Source organism: Clinocottus analis, unplaced genomic scaffold, assembly GCF_023055335.1.
Source record: "Clinocottus analis isolate CAN_PGR_092001 unplaced genomic scaffold, fCliAna1.0.p SCAF_19, whole genome shotgun sequence".
NCBI classification, from domain to species: domain Eukaryota; kingdom Metazoa; phylum Chordata; class Actinopteri; order Perciformes; family Cottidae; genus Clinocottus; species Clinocottus analis.
In genome coordinates, this window is record NW_027175920.1 from 9,585,611 (window position 1) to 9,609,522 (window position 23,912).

At 47.9% G+C, this 23,912-nt stretch overlaps 1 protein-coding gene across 1 annotated transcript in view; it reads right to left on the reverse strand.

Moving 5' to 3' along the window:
• raraa (retinoic acid receptor, alpha a) overlaps window positions 1-23,912 on the reverse strand; it is a 130,200-nt gene that overhangs the window by 84,112 nt on the left and 22,176 nt on the right. The window contains exon 2 of the mRNA XM_068582567.1: window positions 8,089-8,214. The gene's annotated coding sequence lies outside the window, so the exon portion shown is untranslated. The remainder of the gene's footprint in view (window positions 1-8,088; window positions 8,215-23,912) is intronic.

The window sequence follows — 23,912 nt, forward strand, 5'->3', positions numbered from 1 at the left end:
GTGTATGTTTGACAAAATAAATATGAGAAAAACAAGGCCAAATCCTATTTTTTTGATCCAATTCTGAACCAAATCTGGATTAGACCATGTTCACTGTCTGAAATCCACCTAGAAAACATCAACATACATACTTCCCACTGTATTTAATAAATACAAATATGCATACTTAATCAAACCTGAAACATTAATAACATCCTGCCACTTTGATCTATAGAAGACATGTGTAACAAATCCAGACCTTGTAGTACACATTGCTAAAATGCCAAACAAATGTCAACCTTGGCATTTTGGTAACAAAAAGCAGGACTCGCAGCTTTAGTGAAAGCTGGCTGTGTTTTGCTGTAAGGCCTGACTGACAACAAGGAGCGTGCGTTAAGGCATGACTGGGCAGACCATGTGTTTTCAGTCAACTTTCCCTCACAGGGGAAAGATAAAGGGAGACAGGCTGAGAGAAAGACACAGGAAAAGCAAAGAAGAGTAAAAAAAAAAAAAAAAAGAAAAAATGGTTGGGATGGCGTCCTGGGAGACCGAGCGAAAGCATGATCAAACACGGCAATGGCCCAATTTTCTGCTACCATTCGCGGATAAGCGGGGAGGAGAGCGATCAAAGGAGATCGACACTGGAGAGGAACACGCTGAAATCCAGGAGATAGACTTCTGTCTCGCTGAAGGAGGAGCCTCGTCGAAGTGAGGAAGACTTACTGGTGGCAGAGAACCCAGCTCCGACTTGAATGCACTTGATAACAAAAGTGTTTTGTTTGTGCGCCGCGAACACTGAGAGCTGTCAAGCGATCCTGAGTTACGGCGTAGTAGAAGTTGGCAAACAGCTGCCCACAGGTCGAATCTAGCCCGACACATCTGGCAGCGTCCTCTGCGATGTGAAATGTTCTTGTTTCAGAATTCTTCTGCAGACAAAAACATATTAAAGCAAAGTGACACTGTAGCGTGTGCTGCTGCACGTGACAGGCAGTTTAACAGATGGACAGCTCCGGGTGCTGAAATGAGGTGGAGTAAACATGGCAGAAGTTACCTTTATTTAAATTTACAAAGCCTGTATTTCTTTACCGTGTTACCTGAAAAATAACTATAAAAACTGACGGGAGGCACGAACACAAAATACAAAGTTTCATTTCCTGACATCCCTTAAAAAGAGGTATTTATTTATATATTACAATGTATTTATTTATCTATTTTATAAAATGCAAAACACAATCATTCTCAATATGTAATCAATCACTTTTGGCAAAATAAGGATTTAGTTAGCTTCCAACTTCCTCTGTTTCTTGATGGTCATGATTTCGATGCGAAAGAGCTTCGGCACTTGTTTTTGACGCTACTGTTTATCTTGAAGGACAGTCAGGCGCGCGTCTCCACGGCACCTTTCTGCCTTCACATGTCCCTACGGTCCACGGCCGGACCTAATTGCCAAGCCCTGTCTTCTCCTATCCCCATCCGGCTGTCCTTAACACACACCGGGTCCATGACGGTGCAAAAAGCTTTTAAAAGGGCTAACAATTTGTGCTTGAGTGGTCAGAACATTGTGTGCAGCGCTGCCTCTGCCAGTCACCGCGAACGGTCCACTCGCGGCAGCGCTGGTGTGCTGCTGCGAGTAGACTGGAGGGATATTTTTAGAGAGTTCACAATATCCCGTCCCCAAACGGGTGTAATCGTATTATGCTGAAAAGGTGCTAAAAGCCTCGAATTGGGAAAACACATCACTGGAGGAAACAGGCTGAGACACACGAGCTCCCGTTCCCTTCGAGTCTTGAGAGCCAGAGGCTTAGGAGCAGAGTGGGAGGAGTAGACACAGAAAAAAAAAAACACGCACACAAACTCAGTGTGCGAGATAGGAAGAGTCAGAGAAAGAGGAGAGCACCATGAGGGGGTTGGGTTCAAGAGCTGTCGAGGGCTGACGGGGGGGGGGAGAGGATGAAATGCCCATGAAGCCTCTGGTCCAGAGCCGGCGCTGTGCCGGCGGAGGGTGTGGCGGTGGCTCGGGTCGGAGGCTCCATCGTTTTGACGGCGTTTTGGTATCGGCAGCTCGTAAGGTTCGAGCCGGCCGAGGCGATGATAGATGAAAGGCTGAACTTTAATCAGAATGGCGCCCGGGGGCATTTTCAGGGAGGTAAACAGGTTAATCAGTCAAGCCCTCCTTCCATCCTCCCTCTCCTTCTCCCCTGCTCTTTTCCTCGGCACATGACCACTTCTGACACTGGCACGCCATTCGTCTCTTTCCCATCAGCACCTCGCCCTACTCCTTCCCTCCTCCATCCTCCATTTCCACACCCAGCTTCATATCTCTGCAACCAGCCAGAGGAACGTGCAACCCCCCCCCCCCCCCCCCCCACCTCCATCCCCTCCTCCGCTGCTGCCCGTACTATCAGACATATCCCACCATCATATGAAGGGGAGCTTGAAGATCAAAGCGCTCCGTCAGCGCATTTAATACCTCACAGCATCATCCGCCATAAAACTATAAGGTGGGCGGAGAGCATTCAGCAAACAGCTACTATTCAGACGCTCTGGGTTTCGTGCATTATTGCGCCTCCACCAGCCTGTATCATCGGAGGGAGATAATCAGGAGGAGGTAGACAATCAAAGTGATCACTCCATATCTTTGAGGAAAAAACCTTCAAATAAGCCGTGCTGAAATGAAATCCAGTGAGGCAAAGGCACGAGAGGAAAAGTCGAGGGAGCAGCCAAGCATTATCCATTGTTCTCGGTGTCCCAAGGGTTTATTTATTAAAATGGCCCTGTCTTACTGCCTCTCCAGGAAACAGCTAGCGGCGTGTTGGCTTGCAGAAAAACTTGTGCAATGTGCTGAACAGTGCCAAATTACTGCACGCCTGACCACCGAACATTTTAAACAAGCTACAACTCAAAAAAGGAAACCAGGAACGAAGAATTCCCATGGGTTTACGGTCTAAGCCACATTCCATGTTTCCGTCATCCATCTCATACATACAACCCCGTCCCTCCCTTCCTCCCTCCCTCCCTCTCTCCCAAGAAAGAATAAACAATCAACTCCGACAAACCTCTTTGGCGAGCCGCGTGCGAACGTTACAAACAGCTCCTGTGGAGAGAAGCCACATCCAATCTGAAGTTACCAACACCAGCGCTGCAACCACGCCGCATTTAGGCAGTTTTATATTGTGTCGTCTGGGATCCCAACCGCAGACCTTGGTGAGCAATCAACAGGGGCGGCTTCTCGCCAAGATCAACTTCACGGGCGGGTTGCCACTCATTTCAGAGGCTGAGCTGCATCTTCGCCCCTGAGCATCACACCGGCCGCCTCGCTAGTTCCCTCTCCGGCCTTGGACGAAGTGCAGGTTTGGAACAAGTCTTCTTTTTGTCCACTTTCGTCCAGGACGTTGCAAAATGGCCGCGGTTGTGCAATATGAGTTGAGAAACACACTTTACAGGAGGTCTGGAGGGGGAACAGAGGAGGGAAGTGATATTTGGGGACCGTAAGACACGCTTCATGTTGGAACTATCAAAGTGCATTGTGTTATCGCCGCCTCCTCCCACACACCTCCGCTTTTGTCATATAGAGAATGTAGGATGTTCGCTTGTTTAATGATGTGAGCATCCGCGCTGTAGTTTGAACTATATACACAAGCACCTCAGAGGGAGAAAAAAATGCTAATGAGGCTATTAATGATAGATCAGTGCATAACTCAAGGTGGCAGCGAGAGAGGAGGACGACAAGTTCGGCACCATCATCTCTCTTTCTTTCTTTTTTTTCGCGCTACCACGAGTACAGAGCTGTGTGGGAGTTGAGAGAAAGGGGGATTGAAAAGTGCCGGAAGACAGTCGCTCTGTTGTTGGGGAAGAGGAGCTGGGTAGCTGGCTTGCACACATAAACACCCACTCACATGTGTGAAACGTGTGACTGTATAGATGTGCCCAAATGCACACGTACGTACGCACGTACGCACATCATAAGATTAATTCCTATCGGGCCAGGAATCCCATGTGAATTTACGCCATCGCGTCCATTGTCAGGGGATTTAATAACAGTCGGAATATGAAATGTGCTGTAGTCTTCTGCTACCACTGGATGAGCACCGCCCTCATTACGGAGAAAGTCTTCGTTCTTTTACGTTCATAAAATGTGCGTTTCTGTAGCTTTTCTCCGGTGCTGATTGAATTGGATTGATGCATTCAAAGCCAGCAGCAACGGTTATTTATAATAAGTGAAAGTCAAACCTCAGACAGCTAACTTGTAATATTGTAAAACATTCTGACAAATATATGGGAAAAATGCAGAGTTTGCCAGTGGGACGAGGCGCTGGCAACATTTGCCGTATCCTGAAACGTGGCCTGGAAATCTCCACGGCTTAATAATGCACGGCAGACGGAGCCCGTCGGAGTGGCAGCTGAAAGCGATTTGGTGGCAGGAAGAAACAGAAAAGCAGGGAGTGAGAGAAACAGAAACAGACAGAGGAAAAGAGGAATGCAAGGAGAGAGAGGTGGAGGTAGACAGTCATCAGCGTTGTCGTCCCATCTCCCTGTAGATCGAGATGAATGTGTCCTGACAACACAGAAGCGACTCAGACAACACCTCCCGACCCAGCCGCACACAACCACACACACACACACACACACACACATAAATCTCCTACAGGCACGGCCACGGAGGAAGACGGGGGCGGGGAGGGGGGGCAAATGAGAGTGTGAGTTAAATTAAATAACCTACGAGATGGAGTGAAGCAGGGACAGAAAGTGACTCAGGAGTGTCAGAGAAAAACAGTGAAAGAGAGAAAAAAAAAGGAGAGAGACAGCCGATGAGGAACAAATCGATTTTTGGTAATGAGGCAGAGTAAGCGGTGGGCATGAAAAAGGGCGACGGAGATGAAGAAAGAGCCTGAGAGAGAGAAAGGGAAATAGGGTCAGAAAAAGCAAGAGGGGAGCAAAGACGGAGGAGGTGACGGGCGGAGACGGAGGGAAAGACGCACCTCGTGAAAATGATTGAAAGAGCAGGGAAAATGAACGGGAGGACAGAAACAGAGCGATGGATACGGAGCATTGAATGAAGATGGAGAGAGTGAAGGGAAGATGCCTTATTTTCCTCCATCTCAATTTGCACAAAACTTTCATTACCACCAATTTGGGCCGGGAGCCGTAGGCTGGACCATTAGACGAGCCCGGCATCAATCAGCCTAATCTCCCTCCCAGGCCGCTAAATTACAGCGCCCAGTTGCTTATTAAAATTTGTCGCCCGTCTCCCAACACCCGGCACTGCTGGAGATTAGACAGGGGCCCCCAGACAAATCTGTTCCCCTGAAGAGGAGGAGGAGGAGAAGGAGGAGGAGGAGGAGGAGGAGGAGGAGGAAGAAGAGGAAGAAGAGGAGGAGGAGGAGAGAAAGCGGGGGAATGAGGGAAGGAAAGAAGTACCGGGACAGTCGGAGTGGGGAAAGAGAAATGTGCTTGCTGAGACAGAGCGGATCAGAGTGGGGGACGATCATCTGGTTTGATTTATACACTACTGTAGATATGCACACAGACACACACACACACACACACACACACACACACACACACCCTTGCTGCATCTCAGCCACTCTTCACACACTCATACATCCCAATACATCCCATATTCACCCGCCGCCACAGTTCCACATCCCCCCAAATGCAGTTTTCCATTTCTGTCAACACACACACACACACACACAGACACACACACACACACACACTGGTGTGGAGAATGCAGGGTTTGCGATGCCTCCCATTGCACACTCAATCAAAGCGGCGGGCAGATAAGACGCATGATGAATGGCGTAATTGAAGGCGGCAGCGGGTAATGCGGCATCGCTATGGGTTTGGTCGGGAGAGAGGCAGAGGGGCGAGCGGCTGATAGGGCGTTGGATTTATTGTCATCGCCCGTCTTATTAAAAAATACTAAGACTGTCTGCCGCGCCTACTGTAGCACACCTCCGGCGCACTCTGCAGGGCCGGGACCTCCGGGAGGATGAGCCTGCAGCAGGGTGAATGGACTGAAGTCTGCTCGTATCACTGCTGTCCAGCAGAAGTAAACCTGGAGGTTGCAGGAGAGACTTCGCCGGATTTAAAACACCATCCAACTGGAAAAGCCAGTGTTGCCAAGCCTTTTCCAATGCGAGGACCTGGTAGAGCCGGCTCCAGAATCGGCTAAATCTTTCAAGAAAGTTGGCAACACTGACAGCAAATCCCTTCAAAGCCACTCCCCCCAAAATTATCATCAAGAAAGTAAACATATCGTAAAGAACATAAACAACAAACATGGGTATTATTCGGTCCTGTTATTACGCCCGTGTGCCAGGCACAGATACCTGATTCTTTTTCCTTTCTGTTTGAGAGCATTTGATTGATTGATTGCCGTCGAGATGGGAAAACAATAATATCAACAAAATGCTTCAAAATGCCTCGAGTATTTAAAGACACCCACTCGAGCTGTAATTCACATCCAGAACTCCTCTCCCCCTCTTTCAGGTGACACTTGTCGTTTCTCTCTTGAAGCATCAAAAGCAATTTGGAGACGGAGAGAAAAAAAGAATATACGGAGCGTCGGAGAAGTGTATTTGCCTGTAGTTCAGTGGATGAAGGAGTGAAACGAGGCAACTCAACTTCAGGCGGTTGTGCACTCAACAGATCAAAGACTCTCCTTTCGCATATCAAAAGCCACCGAAGGTGCTTGACGGGAGCGAGCCGGAGAGTGTTTGCAACAACACGCCTCAGCGGTCCTTCTGCGGAGCGCGTTTTCTCCTGAGACCGTCCACGCCATCTGATGACCCTGATTTGCCGCGGATTACCGTTCATTGGGACCTAATCTGTCCTAATGGATCCTGACTTGTGGCACATGAAGAGATGATTTCAATTAGCGGGGCTCAGGTTGTTGTTGTTGTTGTTGTTGTTTAGACACTCATTTAAAAATAACTAAAACAACGCAGGTCCCAAGGAACCAATTATTATCAGATCAAGGCGGGAAATCAATGTTAACTCTGTTTAAGCTCCCCTTTTGACAAAAATGTTGACCTCCAAAATGGCCAAGATTAGTTTTTAAGGCGTTACACCGGATAGAACTAACCGTGTCTATAAATACTGCACTGCGATATTTCGGGAACATCGGTGTAATTGGGCACACGGCGCTCGGCAGCTTTTGTGCTTGGTGTCCTGCTGCACGTGCCAGGCTGCAAAAAGCACAGCGAGCGCCGATGCAACTGCTCCAAGGACGGACAGTTTTGATATTAGTTTAATTGGTTTTAGATGTCAGAGTGTTTGGATGATTACTGTAAATCTTCTCTAAATTACATTAATTAGGGTGTACATTTTAACTACCTTCTGACATTCAACATAAAATCATTCATTGCAGCCGTAAAAACGTCCGTTCCCTTTTCAGAAAAATGGGGTAAAGCGTAAAAACTATCATTTCAGATGATGTTACAATACTCTTCCGGCCAACTTGTATTGCACGTGTTGAATGGGAGAGAAAAGGACAATAAGTATAAAACAGTTTCAGCTTCAGGGGCACCAGTGTCTCCTTTTAGTGACAAAACTCAGGATTAGAATTTTTCATATATATATATATTTACTGGTCTGATTGATTAAATCATTTACAATACCTATTGACAGTTTTAAATGATTCAGTTTTAACATCTCTCGACAACCGCATGGCATACTGTATATTAGCACCTGCAAAGCGACAGGACGCAATGAAACGGCGCGTGTGGTTGACACATCCTGACACCGTCAGCTGCTCAGGGGAAACCACACATGTACACACTGAGCCAAATGTGGTCTCAGACAAAGCCCACTGAGCGCCGATAAATAAAAGCCAAACACAGCGGTTGCTTTTGTCTGGAAGTTTAATTAGCACAGCGCCTGGAGTATTCAAAGATAGAAGGGATGGCGGCGGCGAGGAGACGTGAGCCGCCAGGCCGCGGCCTGCTATTTTGAAGACGGGCGTGATGTGTTGCTGTTGATTCACTCGGCTTTGTTTAGATATAGAGAACTCCATGAATCACATTTACTGCTGTTGCGGGGTGTCTGTATGATTTATGAAATGAGTTGAGTCCAGGATCTACTGCCGTATACCGAGAGTGTGTCTACCTCTGTTGCTCGCCAGCAGCCCCTTTGTGTTGCTGTTCAGACTGATTGAGTGGTGCGCCGCTCGGCCAACTGGGCTTCCGGCTGGTGGGCTGCCCGCATCGATTGCTGCTCGGACGAGCCCTTCTTCTGGAGCAGAGACAGAAAAATACAGAGAGAGAGAAGGGGGGGGGGGGGGGGAGAAGGTAAGGAAGGAGAGTGAGGAAAGAAGGGAAGGAAAAAAAAAGAAGAAAAAAAAAACAGAAAAAGGGGGGAACATTAGCTTAAATGAAAGTTTATTAGCTGTATCAGTCAGTCAGCCGGGTGGGGTCTGGGTTTTGCCCCGGGCCCTCCATCCTTCCTCTCTATCTATTTCACCCCCTTCTGCCTGTGTATGTGTGTGTGTGTGTGCAGGGGGCAGGCATGACGGGAAAACATTAGGTTGTTGGCGAGTCGCCTGTACACCAGCCCGTAATTGGCTCGGGTAATGGTCATGTCCAGACAAATGGTGTAGGCCCTAACCGCGTTACGAGCAACCGACTGCTCCGCCTGTATTCGCAGCATAAGAGCCAGCACTGCTCGGATACCCGATGGCTGCTGTATATGCGCCCGTGTACAAGACTCACAAAGCGTAAGTGATTTACTGGTACACAACATATATAAATATATATATATATTTTTTCCCCAACCTCAATGTCTCCTGCACATGTCCGTGTGATTCATGCTTTGCTCGTGTCCTACGTGGGGGACGGCGCTGTGATATGGAGGCAGCACAAGGGACGAACCGACATCTGCCGGTGTCCTCCAAACAAGTGACGGATAGGAGATGAGGAGGGAGAAAGACCGACACACAGAAAGAAAGGGAGGAGAGGGGGAAGATGAGGAGAGAGAGAGAGAGAGAGAGGGAGAGCGGGAGTAAGAGGATAAGTTCCATTTTTCACCCGTCGCTCCCTCTACTCTGCATCACTTCCCCTTCTGTCTGATGGCAAGCTGAGCCACTAATGTCCATTGTGTCTGGATGGGCTGCAAACATGCATTTGTGTGTGCATGTGTGTGTGCATGTGTGTGTGTGTGTGTGTGTGTGTATGTATGTTGTCTTCCTTCTGTTGATGAGTGAAAATGAAACGTGTATGCTCCTACAGTAGCTATGCAAGCTAAATAACATGCATGCATGGATAAAGCTGAGTGTGCATGTGTGCGTGCGCGTGTGTGTGTGTGTGTGTGTGTGTGTGTGTGTGTGTGTGTGTGTGTGTGTGTGTGTGTGTGTGTGTGTGTGTGTGTGTGCGTGTGGTGGCAGCCCCTCAGCCATCCAGCTATCATCTCCCGCCAGACAGGCCCCACCAAGCCATCCCAGCTGGATAATGAGATCCATTATGATTTACGTGCCAAGAGGACAGCCAGACAGAACAAAGACATGTACACACACACACACACACACACACACACACACACACACACACACACACACACACACACACACACACAGATAGGTGTACATGTCAGTGTGTGTATGCGTGTGTCTCTTACTGTATGTGCTGATGTTCGCTGCCAACGCTTCATATTTCAGTTTTTTCCATCAGTTTTTGTTTCTGTGTGTGTGTATGTGTGTGTGTGTGTGTGTGTGTGTGTTAGCTAGGTTAGTTTTGCCTGTAGGCCATCCTGCAGTGGGTCCTCTTTCCATTTGCAACTTGAGGACTCGAGGAAGACCATTTCTCTCTCTCCATCTTCCTCTCTCACTCACATACTCTTCCTTTCCACCGCTGCCTCTCACCTGAAAAAAGTACAGCAACCTCACTCTGTCTCTAACCATTTCTTTCCCTCTCCTCGCTCAGTCTCCTTTCCACACCCAGACACGCACGCACACACGCACACACGCACACACACACGCACACACACACAGGCCTGGGGCAGAAAGTAGAGGTGAAGATTACAACTATGACCACACAACCTCACCCTGATTGATCAGCACCTCTGCAGCGCACTGGAGCTAGCCAGGGATTTGTTCCATGGTGTGTGTGTGTGTGTGTGTGTGTGTGTGTGTGTGTGTGTGTGTGTGTGTGTGTATGTGTTTGTGTGTACTAGGATGTGTTAGTGGAAAGCCAGAGTAGCTGTCAAACACATTTTACAAAAGGAGCAGGCTATTGCTTCATTTCACGATTTGGGGCTGGTGCGTCAGCTGAGAGAAGCAAAAATCAAATGTGTTTCAAATAAAAGTGTAAAACACATTATTTGAATTATTTAATGGAAAGAGACCTTGGTGTAAGCTGAGTCATGATAGAATAAAACCAAATCAGTGGGGGAGCAACAATCAATTGTGTTTCGATTACAGGTCATTAAATGTCGTTCAAGGTTAAGTCTCCAACTGTCTGTCTTTGTTTCAATCATTCTGGTCTTTACTATATATTACAGAGAAAACACTTTCTTTCCACATGTTGTACTGTGACTACTGTGAGCGTGACGCAGTCCACGAAACCCACAGGAAAGAAAGACTCATTTAAAAGCTGCCATTGCAATTGACACACACACCTGAACAATTACAAATGAAGACGAAAAGCACGTACACAAAATTGCAAACTCCCTCATGGTCTCCCTCTCTTTCTCCCTCTCCTTCTCTTTCTCTCTCTCCCTCTGTTTCTCCCTCTCTCTCTCTCTCCCCCTCTCTCCCTCTGCAGGGCACAGAAAACAATGACGGGCTTCTCTGCTCTTCTGCTTTCTGAAGTATTCAAGTGACGCCAGCTCAATTAGAGGCCTAAATGCCAAGATCCAGACTGTGGAGAGATGAAGGGATTAACAGAGATGAGAGAGATTAAAAGAGAAACAGAGAGAAGGGGACAATGTGGACAAAACACAGTCCGAGAGGAGAGCGGAAAACAAGTCGGCTATAATGAAGCGATGATTAAAGGAAACGGGAAAAGACAAGAAAGAACAGGTGGATACGGAAAATGAGTAACGAGATGCAAAACCGAGGCGTGATGAAAAAAAACAAAACAGAGACCAACAAGCAAAAACCATGACTATCATGACCTCCTTGATCTGCCTGCCATTGCGTTGCCTTTGTGTACACACATATACACACAAACACATTAACACACACACACACAATCCTCTGTGGTATGTATTTCCATCATCAAATGTGATCAACGCTACTGTCCGAGAGCCAACATTCACTCAACCATGATAACCCTTGTGAGAAGGCGCACACACACACACACACATGCACACACACACACACACACACACACACACACCTACACACACCTACACACACACACACACACACACCCCGTCATCAGCCAAGGTAGCAGAGAAGGATCTGACATGCCCGGTTAAATTAAAAGGTCAAATAAATTAAATAAACATCAAAGTGAATGAGCCTTCAGAAGGATGCCGCAGCGGCTCAGAGGTTAAGCTCCAGGGGCTTGTCTCCAAGAACATGAGCAGCGCTATAGTCATGTATTATTTAATTTATAGGATCATTCTGCTTTCGTACAACTCTGGTCTTATTGGGTTGCTACTTCTCGGGCTAATAATAACATCGTATTCACCAAGATGACTGCTCAGATCCGGTAAAGGCGGCCCAATCAGTATGAAAAGGAGTCGGACCGCACCGTTCACACAAACCTCAAGGTTAGCCAAACGGATACGGTAGAGAAAACAAAGGGAAATAGTCAAATTAAAGCCCGAACACTTCTTCACAAACACCCTTTACGATTCGGGCTTCTTTACAACAATCAACCTGATCGCCCATCTGACTACTTTGATGAGTACAATGTCATAACTGACAGAAGAAGAATAAAAAATAATAAACAGAAGCTCCTTTAATTTACTTTGAGGATCCTTGAAGAAGTAAATATTAAACAATGGGTCTGTTAGCACTGAATGAATGTGGCCGGGGGTCCTGAAAGTTTGACTGCTGTAATGTCTGTTAATTCAAACAAAGCTCATTGAACGCCACTTTCATCTGAAGCGTGTGTGTGCACTGTGTGTGTGTATGTGTGTGTGTGTGTGTGTGTGTGTGTGTGTGTGTGTGTGTGTTTGTGTGTGTGTGTGTGTGGGTGGGCCCGATTGCAACCGGGCCTCTTACCACCATTCTCTCTGCATTCACAGACAAATTGTTGCGGTCGCAATAAACCTCCCATCAGCGCGGACAAAGTGTTCGTCCTCCGGGGTTAGCCAAGCTGGTGTGTGTGTGTGTGTGTGTGTGTGTGCGCGGCGTCTGTGTAGGAAACCCACAACCCCACTGATGTGGCACGTCCCACGCTCCGGCCCACTCTGCAATCAGCGCCAGTGTCGAAAACCCAAAACACATGCCGGCGTAACCAAAACAGTTCCCTCTAATTGAGCGCCAACAAAACAACACTGTGCCTCAGATCTCACTTTGACAAAACCCTAACGTCAATATTTCTCCAACAAACCGAAGCTCCTTAACCAAACAGCTCTCGCTGCTCGCTGCGGTGCCAACCCTAATCGCTTCCCTCAGCGCCAGGTGGTTCTCATTGACCGGCGTCCGGCTCCTCCGCTCGGCAAAGACGCGTTCGCCGGAGGAAATTGGCTCGTCGACGAGCGTCTACTGCTCGCGAGCTCTGTCGAACGGAGTCGCGCCGGACCCTCCGAAAAGGCCGGCGCCGGCCTCTGCTCGGGGCTCTTTGAGCGGCCCGGCTCGCTGCGCAACAACCGCTGCAGCGACGCCATCCAAAGAAACAATTAGAAACACCCTTTTCCGATTACTCCCCACCATTACCCGCCGTTGTGTGGAATTAGTGGCGGTCCGCGGAATAAGTGGACTCTAATTCATGCCCCCCCCCCCCGTTTTCACGGGCCGTGGCCGCTGCAGTGGCTTTCCACCGCTAATGAAGAGGATGAAAGAGAAGTGTTAATCAAACTGAGCATCTCATCTGTGGTAATAAGGAGCAGAGACGAGGCCTTGGAGCGAGTCCCTCGTGTGTGTGTGTGTGTGTATGAGGGCGTGTGTGTGCGAGCGTGTGCGTGCGTGTGTGTGTGTGTGTGGAAGGTAAAGTGACGTTGTACGTATCTGTTTCTACGCTATTCTGTCACGGAAGCTCAGGCTTCGCAAAGCGATTGTTAAAAAGCACACAAAGAAAGCAATGCAGGAAATAATGTGTGTGCCTTGTTTTCTAATTGCTTAGCTTCAGCCGTAGGGATGCACGCCCCGCTATGGACCAGATCCTCCTCCGCTGCCAGCCTTTCATCCCTCCCGGGCTCCCTCGTCGTGGACCACAGTGCTAACCAGCAGGGTCTGATTAGATTTAAATGTCAAGAGAGATAGGACAATACAGTTATCTTCCAAATTATAGCCCATTAAAGGGCCTAAGCAGTGCGCCTCCCTCCTCCACTAACTAATAACCAACCAGATTCATCATCTCACAGACTGGGGCATAATTTGTGAGGCTGCGGTTGCTCTTGCTTCTCCCTTTCTGTGTGTGTGTGTGTGTGTGTGTGTGTGTGTGTGTGTGTGTGTGTGTGTGTGTGTGTGTGTGTGTGTGTTTATCACACCGTGTGCAAGGGCATCCAGGAGTGTCTGTAATGTATAATCAGTGTGTGTGCGTGCTGTGTGTGTTGCTCCGAAGGGAGCTGGTTCAGCGCCCCAGGCCAGTGCCCCATTAAAGAGAAAAAGAGAGAGAGAGAGAGACTGAGTGTGTGTGTGTGTGAGAGAGAGAGAGAGAGAGAGAGAGAGAGAGAGAGAGAGAGAGAGAGAGAGAGAGAGAGAGAGAGAGAGAGAGGGGCTCCTCATTTAGACAGCAGGAGTGGCAGGCTGTGTTTCACCCGTTGCCAACCAACATGCAGACACACAGTGGGACGGGGCCTTGGAGGTGTCCCATCTGCCTCCTCCTAATTCACCTGCTGTCCTCAGGGTGTCATAGGGAGCGACAAACCAAAATAATGGACTGTTATTTTACATATTTCTTTTTGCTTCGGTCCCACACTTCATCCTTCAGTCTTATTTCTTTCCAGTCTTTGTCCTTTGATTCATTCTTCCTCCCTCACCTCCCCTTGTGCCCTATAGAGGAACTATCTATCATACTCTCTATAAGGGACCGTATCGTTGATCTAGCGCGCATTACAGTTTGCATCCCATCATCGCAGTGGTGATGGTTCTTACGGTCGTATGAAGGAATGAGCAAACTGGAAATAAAGGACTCATATCTCAAGGTGGTTTCCTTCATATCCTCGTCTCTCTTGACTGCTTCGCCTCTTTCCGCATCTCCATTTCCTGCCCTGCCCACCTTTCAGAATTCATTTTCTTCTCTCCTCCATCCTTTTTTTTCATATTCCCCGCCCTCTTCTTCCCTCTTTCACCTGATCCCTTGTCTGTTTTTTAATCTCTCCTTCCACTCCATCACTCTCTTCTCGGCTCTTATCTGTCTTCCTGACCTCCCACTCCTTCATCATGGATCCACTTATGTTGGGCTCTGACTTCATACCTCCGCTGGCGATTTATGCACAGGAGCCCGGCCGATGTGCATTAGGGCCCCCGCTGTACGGCAACGCGTTATGGATCGCACTATAAATAGCTGCCGTGCGTCCTATAAAAGCTTTTCATTACACGGAGATATCGTTTGATCAATATGAGCCCCGCGTTGAATCTAATTACCAAAACGACCGGGGCTAAAAAAAAGAGTATATATGTATTATCAAGACAATCCCGACAAGCAGAGGCAGCCACTGGTTTGACCAAAGAGGAGTCAAGAGGACTCTTACACCAAAATGAATAGCTCATTTTAAGTACAAGTTACGAGAGCTAAAAGGGACGTCGGGAGGAGGAGGACGAAGAAAAATGGAGGATTGAATGAGGAGTGGTGAATGGATGAAAGAGGAAAGAAAGTTAACGATGCTCAAACATACTCTCTGGAAAATGTGCATACACACACTGCAAAAATTTAAATCTAAGATGAAATATCTTAAATCAAGGCATTATACGCTTGTTTTTTGATTGACAAGATATTTCTTCTCATCAGGCAGTTTTTATGTCAGAGCAGTTCACTTGTTTCAAGAAGTCTTGGCAAGTCAAATTTTCCTGTTCTGTTGGCAGATAATTTGTCCTATTTCAAGTAATATTTCCCTCATTTTATTACTTTTTTTCCTTGGTTTCGGAAGCTGAATTTTTGCAGTGCACAGGCTTTCTGAGCGATTTTGTACAAGGCTGATTTGTTGTCATTCGACAACAAAGGGTTGCACAAGCTGGGGTCTCTTAATGCTACACAAGAAAAACAACAAACAAACATACATACAGTAGAAGGACAAACACACATAATGTTGCCACTGGGCCCCAGCTGAAGCTCCATGGGAGCCACTGGTCTGAGCCAAGCACACAGCAGACGTTCAGAGGAGGTGCAGCTGCAGGAAGACTGGGGAGAAAAACTAGAAAGAAATGGGGGAGAGAGAGAGAGAGAGAGAGAGAGAGAGAGAGAGAGAGAGAGAGAGAGAGAGAGAGAGAGAGAGAGAATAGGAGGAGCCCAGGGTGTCATTTCTCTCTCTGTCAGCTCCCTGCCTCCCCCGTCCTCCCTCCCTCCCTCCCCAACACCCCCTGAGATGTGGATGCTTCACGGGGACAATTACCGACTGACACTTCATCATGGGCCGCGCGACAGGCACTGACGGCCCTCGTCCAAACAAATGATGCTGGGGTCGGGGTTGCGGGCCTGCCTCCGAGTCTGCCTGTAGCCCCGCCGCACGACCCTGCAGTGCATTAGCAGGCCGCGCGCACACACACACACACACACACTCACACACACACACACACTCACACACACAGGGAGAGAAAAAAGCTACATTAAAAGAGACTGCTCTCAACCAACCACCTCCTTTCTTTAAGAAAAACACATTTATCAGCAGTGGGGGATGGGGGGTGGGGGGCTTCAATGGAAGCATGGAGGTTTGGAGGGGGCGCTACAGTACTGTCAAACCCCATCCCCCTTAGGTAAAGAGAGAGCTCTTCATCTTTGCGAGGCAACCACACACACACACACACACACTCACACACAAAATACTCCCTAACCCTCAATATATATACAACTAATCAGATAATAGGGTTAAACAGCAGCTTAAAAAAAAAGCCAGCGAAGCAAAAAAGCGGGCAATCAGCACGTTGACACCAGCGTGCATCAATGTTCTCTGTCTTTGTGGAGCACAGATAACACACTGACACCCTCCACCCCCTCTTTACCAGCACCACCACCAGCTCTCTCCTTTGCCGTTGAGTGCAGCTAAGTTTAGATTTATAAAGTAGGCCGATTGCTATTAGTCAAAAAAAAAAAAAAAAAGGGGGGCAGCGTATAGTGTTTAAGTAGAAGAAAGAAAAAAAAACTTAAAAAAGAATGAAAGAAAGACATGTGGAGGACCTGCTGGTAGCGGTCCCTCAGGTGAGACTCTGAACCTGCAAATTAATAAATGCTGCCTGTGATCTCAGCCCGGGGAGGCCCATGAACAACAATTGATACAGACATCAAACGCTCGACTAACACTGAAACAACACTTGGTAAAAAGCTCGCCAGTCTCTGAACACACTCACCGCTGTGCATGGAGGATGGAGAGGAGGAAGAGAGAGAGAGAAAGAGAGAGAGAGAGCATAGACAATGAAACATTTATCAAAGCGAGGCGCGCGGCATCTCCTGAGCCGCGCGGGCAGACTGCTAATGCAGGTGGCATTATTGCTGTTGCGCTGGCGGGCACTGAGCTACAATGCGTCATGTCGGTGAAAGCTCCGAAGCAACCTGTTCCCTCTTGACACTATACTTTACGGAGGCCCTCTCTGCTATCCCCGAGGAACTCGTTTTCGCTTTTTCTTCTTTCTTCTCATTGTTATGCTCTTCTCTCTGCATTTATTATCGCATTCTTCTCATTCATACTCCTGATGTTCTCCCTATTGGCAGCCCCTCTTGATAAATGTGTTTATGGCATCTCTCACGTCGACAAACCCAATGCACAAGCCGCTGTCTAAGATAAATAAAGGAGAGCTGAGAGGAGTTTGTGTGTGTGTGGGGGGGGGGGGTAAAAATGAAGGGCAGGAGAGAAAAAATACAAAGCGAGAGCCATACGTCATGTTGGAAAGGCCCTTGAGAACGCTCTCAATCTTTCCGTCAATATTCAATGTGCAGGCCTGTATATGCCATCATTAAAAAGGGGATGCTTCACTGTTTATTTATCATACAGACGCATGGCTGACAGCTTCCTGTAAACAAGTCGTGTGTTTATGGACGTGCACGTCTGTGTGTGTGTACGTACGCTCACTGTAGCTTTTATGACGCGCACGGCGTTATCTGTCCGTTATCTGTATGAAAATGGATGCTTGTTGCTCAGTAATGTGGGGAAGTGATGGAGTTGGCCAGTGTGCGCTCTGATAATGGCGGCTGGAGCTCATCACTGTATACAGAGAGTGATGTTGTTTAACACAGGGAGGGGGAAATGCTGACTCCACGTTGACCGGTGGAGATAGGACCGAATGCATGAGGTGAGTGTGGAAAAATGAGGTGCAGTTTTCCTCAAGATGTTTTCTTTACGCTTCCACGGTGGCAAATGTTTGAAGAGGTGAATGAATCGTTTGCATGACGTGACCTTGTGACAAAAAAAGTAAAAGCAAAGAAAGCGAAACAACTCAAATGAATTCCCGGTATTTGTGAAAAGCAACAGAAAGACACCTGTTACGATTCATTCATCCTTTAATGCATACTAAAAGTGCATTCAAATCGATGAGCAGGACTCATTCAAGTAAAGGGACGCTTCCTTGTTGTGGAGCATGATTGTGCATGCCAGGATGGCCAAATAAGAGCAGTGGAGTGCGTTTGCGTGTGTGTGTGTGTGTGTGCAGGCCCAACTGACCCACAGGGAAAGACAAATGGCTATAGCAGGGGGCCGTGCTTGACATTTAGGTTTCATGTGGTAATGGACGTTGACCTGTCGGGGTCAGGCCTGCCAGCGCGGCAGCAGAGGGGCCCATTCCTGCACACGGCTCCGTCCCTGTAACTAGACACTGGCATAACAGTGGTGGACACACACACATAATCACTCAGTCACTCGGTGGAGAAGAAGACAGAGTGGTTGGACCACATAGGCGGGGTGTCATTACAGAGAAGAGACAGATGTTCGCTGAGCATCGGGAGCAGAATGTGCTCCCATAGCTATCGGCGGGTCACGTGTTTCCACATACTTCGGACATTCCTGTTGGTATTTCGGTGTGTAGGTGCGCGTTGATTCCTGCAGCCATGGCAACAGCACAATACCGGGGAGGCAGAACAGCGGTAGCTGCGATTGTTAAGAGAGCGGCTTGTGTTCAGCCACAGCTCAGCAACAGGAGGCTACTTTATATACTGTTTGTGACAGCTTTGTGGTAATAATGGAGCCCGGGCCCCTGCTAGTGCAAGTGGCATGCTCAGTGAAGTGAGACTTTGCCTAACACAGACACACACACACACACACACACACACACACACACACACACCAAGCAACTTCCTTCATACCTAATGAGACCACTGGGAGAGTGGCGAGCAGGAGGCAGGGAGAGGGAGATGAGTAGGAAAAAAAAGAGAGAGGATGGGAAGAGCAAGGGGGGAGAGGAAAGGGAACGGCGATGGCAAGGAGAGAGTAAGAAAGGAAAGGAGACCAACTCCTTCCAACTTCAAGGGTTGTGATTGGAGGAAGGGAAAGGGGGGTGGAGGTGGAAGTGAAGGAGTGTTGACCTGGATTGCTGCCAAAGAAGACAGAGGAAGAGGGGGTGGGGGGGGGAAGAGGAATGAGTGTGTGCAAGAGCGAAAGAGAGATGGAGTTGAGGTACACTGCTCGGCTGAGCAGCGGGACGTTATGCAATGTACACAACCCAGAGGTGCAGGGGGATCAAAGACATGGGGTGAATACATAACTTAATCTGACACCGAAGTGCAACAAGAGACGATGAGCAGGGAGAGAAAAACACTCAAATATAAAGAGAACAGACACCCCCTGGGGTTGGAGGGAGGGAGAAGGAGCACATTTGGTACTGGGTACACATCATCTCTGAGTAACAATGGAGGAAAATTTAAAAAATGATAAAAAAATATAGACGTGCCAAAACTGCTCCTCCTCTGCCTGTGGCGCTGTAGCATCGGCTGCTCATCCAGGCAGGTGCACATTGCAGGGTGGGGTGTGTGGGCGGGTAAGTGAGTAAATTACTCGTAGTCCCGTATGAAGAAAAGGGTTTAAATGTCTGGTGACATGAGGACAGACAGGCACAGCTGAGCTTTTGGTTGTGCTTCCAGGGAAAGCGGAGCATGAATTATTAACGGGCGCTCGGTCTAATGAAGTGAAGATGAGCCACTTGGCTCCGTGCTCATCAGAGCAGACAACCGTGTTTGTTTGGACCGCAGTGGCCAGGCCCCACAGCAGGTTACCGTGTCGACAAGTGACATGTCACCTACACCGCTGCCATGAACATCGCTCTGGATATTTAAGAAAAAACGCCGTGGTGCCGTGCCCTGTGTTCAATCGGCTCTCCTCTGGCAGCGGTGACATTGCTCAATGACAACGACAATGAAGGGAGGGCGCATCGAGACGTCGGGCGAGAGAAGACGAGAAACAAAAAGGGAAATGTGTCGCACACTTTGACACATTTTACCCACCAGCAGACGCTCAGCTGACTTTCTGACCACAAGTTTATTGCACATGGAGCTGGAACACAATATTTCACCTTTGTCCTCTTCTTTATGGCACCGGGAAAGGAAACTTCAGAGCCGTGGTACAGTCCATATATATTTCACATGCAGAGTTGGAAAGGGAAAGTACTCTGGACTGCTTGAGATGCAGCCCACTCAGTCGCCCTGCTCAAACATTCAGGGTTTCAAACTGCAGGAGACAGTTGTCCCATCTTGTTTCATCCTCCCCACTATTCTACGAGCACGACCCACCAGTATTATGTGATTATGTCGGTTTAACTCGCACTTCTGTTCGCGGACTCGACTTGGGGAACAGTCCTTTTGCTCGAGCGGCAGTGTTGCTCCAGGGTTCCACTCACTGCTTTGCTGCTCTCGGCCGGCCTCTTCTTCCAGCAGTGCACATGCCACTGCTAATCCCTCGTGGACCCAGAGGAAGGCTTTGGGATCACCCCCCTTGTGTGCTGGGAAAGACAGGAAGCTGGCAGGCACATATTGTCTGGGTGAGACACAGGGGATGACTGCAACAGGCGCATCAGGAGAGCTCCATCCATTCTCTGGGTGTTCACAATTTTGCAAAGAGCTGGTGGGGTTGCTGCTGGACAGCGGCCTCGATTCCCAGCTGGACTCCTGCTGCATCTCTCTAGCGCCAACACAACACTCAACCACTGTGTGCTTTGGCCCACATACTGCAGGTTGGGTGAAAACCTTATGATGTTATTTATGATTTGTTTTAAAAATGATTGGGCCAATTGAATCAAGACATTAGCCAGCTTGTGGCCACTTTATCATATACTTTGAGAGTTTGTTCCCCGATCCTTAAGAGCAGTAAATACAGGTGTTAAAATGCAGTGGACTTATAGCGTTATATTGTTTGGAGATATAAGGGAGATATAACTCTCACGTGGTGAAAACAACCCCTCAAGTAAAGAGCAAAAAGACATTATGAACCACCGTTCACCATCTATAGTCTGACACATTGAACATTGTATTATGTCTATATGGGTTCAGTAGGTGAGTGCCATATAGTATAACTGAACACATAATTGTTATTAACCAATATACCTTCTGGGTAATACCTCCTGAGAAATACATGTTTACCTCCGGCGGTAAGCACAGCCAATTAGCTGCACACAAACATAAACACACAAACGCACACAGAACAGGGAGGTGTGGAGCGATAAAGTACGTTGTGAGTGGGAAGCCCCGCTATTGTGAAGCCAATTGACGATAAAGCTCTCAATGCAGTTACAGGAATAATGCGTTATCATTCGATGAAGCTATCCTCCTCGACAAGACTCTCACGGCCCTGCGCTCGTTGCTGAGCAGCCCGCGGGCAAGAAACAATACTCGAGGTGACGAAATGCCTCTTCGCTCCATCGAAATCTGTAAATATGTGCAATTGCTCACAGCGAGAGGTGAAGCTGAGCCTGTGTGGAAAGGATAACTTCATACTGTAATGAACACATAGAGGCCATGATGGTGCAACTCCGTCTTAGTTACAGCCACACCCCGAGCATGTCGGCACCGTCTCCGTGCATATTACACACATTTTCCGGTGCGGGAAGCACCCTACATCGCGGTATATAATACATCAGCGACTACTGTCGTTAATTTCTTCTCCCTTTCCCATTCTCTCTCTCGTCAGGGGTTCCCAGTGGCTGTCCGGAGCACATGTGTTTTGGTTTACCTAGAGCCGAGCCCTATCTGAGCCCGGGCTGAGAGCAGACTGCGGGCTTTGTCTGTGGCACCATTAATCAACTGTCCTTTAACAAAAACAGAAAACCAGATGAGAGACAAAGGGAAGAGATGTGGGGGGTGGCCCTTATTTAGGTAGAAAAAAGGCAGAGAGGGTAAGGAAGAAGAGAAGAGAGAGAAAAGGGGGGGGGGTGCTTGACCCAGATCCAGGCCTTCAATAAATCAAGCAGCAACAATAACAAGCAAAGTTTTCATGTGGCTTGACTGATTAATCAGGGGTTTTTTTTTTCTTTCGTTTTTTTTTTTTTTTACATGGGAGTCGAGGGAGTCTTTTCTTCTTTTTCTGTCTCGTCTCTCTTGTGGGAGACTGCCGAGTGGCTGAGCGAGTCTTTTCATGTTGGGTGTTTATGCCTTCATGCTGCAAGGTTTTCAGAAGCGGAGGCCTGCGTCGTTCACGGTTTAATCAGAGTGAGACCTTCGCTTGATGGTGCGACGGGACAATTTCACCGAAGGTTTCCGGCTCCATTAATAATAAACGGGACGGTATGGGCCCGCACAGGCATGCAGGCACGGGTTCCTTTACTAAAATATAAACAAGCGCTGTTTTACACACATGCACTATCTACACGGCGAGCCACAGGACGTGAAGCAGCCCCCTGGGACTCTTTGCGAGGTGCCGATCGATGGGCATTGAGTGTGGACAAGGAGGCCTCAGGATCGATAGGGGGCCATTACAGAGAAGTGCCTGCTGGGACCTGGGAGAGGAGGTGAGGGGGGAGGATACGTCTGGGCCTTAAATGCTGTCTTCTTTACCTCATTGGTGATTACTCCACCTGAGTGCACCTGAGGTCATAGTTGAATTTGGAACGTCACATACTGTATGTGCACTTGCACACACACACACCAGCAAATGCGTGTGCTCGTCCTCATCTACTTCTCTCAATCTCTCATTTTCAGTGTCCCCATCTAAAATCTTTCTGCGTGGGAAGGTTCCTTCTGTCTCTCCAACTCACTGCTGGTGCCATCTTCCTGCTTCTTTTCCTCTCCCCCTCTCTCTTTCTCTCTCCTCCTGTGCACTGCAGTGTCACCAGAGCCGCCTATGCTGTGCTTTGTCACTGCACCCTAACACTTTCTGTCACTCCCTGCTCCTCCTCCACTCCTCCGCTGCTCCGTTGCTCACAGAAAGGGCACTGACAGTTCTATTCTCCCTCTCACACACACACACACACACACACACACACACACACACACACACACACACACACACACAATTGAGGAAGCAACTGCATTGTTACTTCCACAAATTGTCAGTGACATAATACCACGTCCTGTTTCACATGTCATGAGACCCGCGAGTCTTTACATGAAGGTCTAATCAAGGTCCAGCTAATATTACCTGTTGGAAAGTGCTCAGTTAATGCACGAGAGGATGCACAAATATTGGATTCATGTAATAAATAAATAAGATGCACGCCATAAATGCAATACAACGACACTGCTTTTACTTTGAAGGCGATTTATGTACGTGCGCTTCCGTAGCCTCAGCAACAGGCGGCGTTGGCGTGAAAGCATGTACTGTTATTGTTTCTGTTTTCAGCGAGCAGCGGTGCTGCCGCGAGCCGTTCCGCCTCACAGCAGGGACCCTTACTACTGAACACACTGTCTATGTTGTGCCCTGATGAAATACAAATGTTTCTTCTGGTACCTGTTTAGACAAAAAAGAAAACAGATGTATATACTATATTATTAACTTTTTTAAACTTTTCCCAGCTAAAAACAATGTACCTCCACATTGCAGACATGTTGTAAAACAATGTAACTGCAGACATGTTTGTTTTAGCACACACTTCGTCTTCTACGACCTGTCATGTTGGAGGAAATGTTCATTTCCGCCGGATGACTATTTCATCATAAAGCCTTGACCTGCCTATGCCGATGTGTAAATGTACCTTAAGAGAAAGTACTCAGCTATGTGATTAATTTAGATTAAGTAGAGTTATACAAATATGTTAAGCTCACCCTGAAAAGAGCACAATATAACTGGGGATGTGATCTAAAAGAGTTAAAAGGCTATTTTCCTTTCATTCTCGACTTTAGGGATCTGTCTCGCAAAATACTTTCCATCTCCTCGAATAAAAATCATTACCAAAAAGTAATACCCCAATATCTAAATATAGAAAGTGCAGCCTGTTAAAGCGCTACACTTTGTAACTCTACTGCACTCGTACAGGTGTTAATCACATAAAGAGGCAGATGAGCCAGTCAAGCAGACGACTGACATCAAAGGAGCAGACTGTGAGCTGGCTCCTGCGTCCATCACCATTCCAGGAAAGAAAATTGTGAAAAAAAAGACTATTTACCACATTTAATCCTCCGAGTAGAAATTGTAGGAGAGGAGATGGGTCTCCGCCTCCCCCCTCCTCCGACTCGCCATCGCCCTCTTTTCTGCGGCCCGTCTCCACCAGCACAGCCATTAAAGTATGGTTGAAAATAGTGCCTTTGGATGATGTT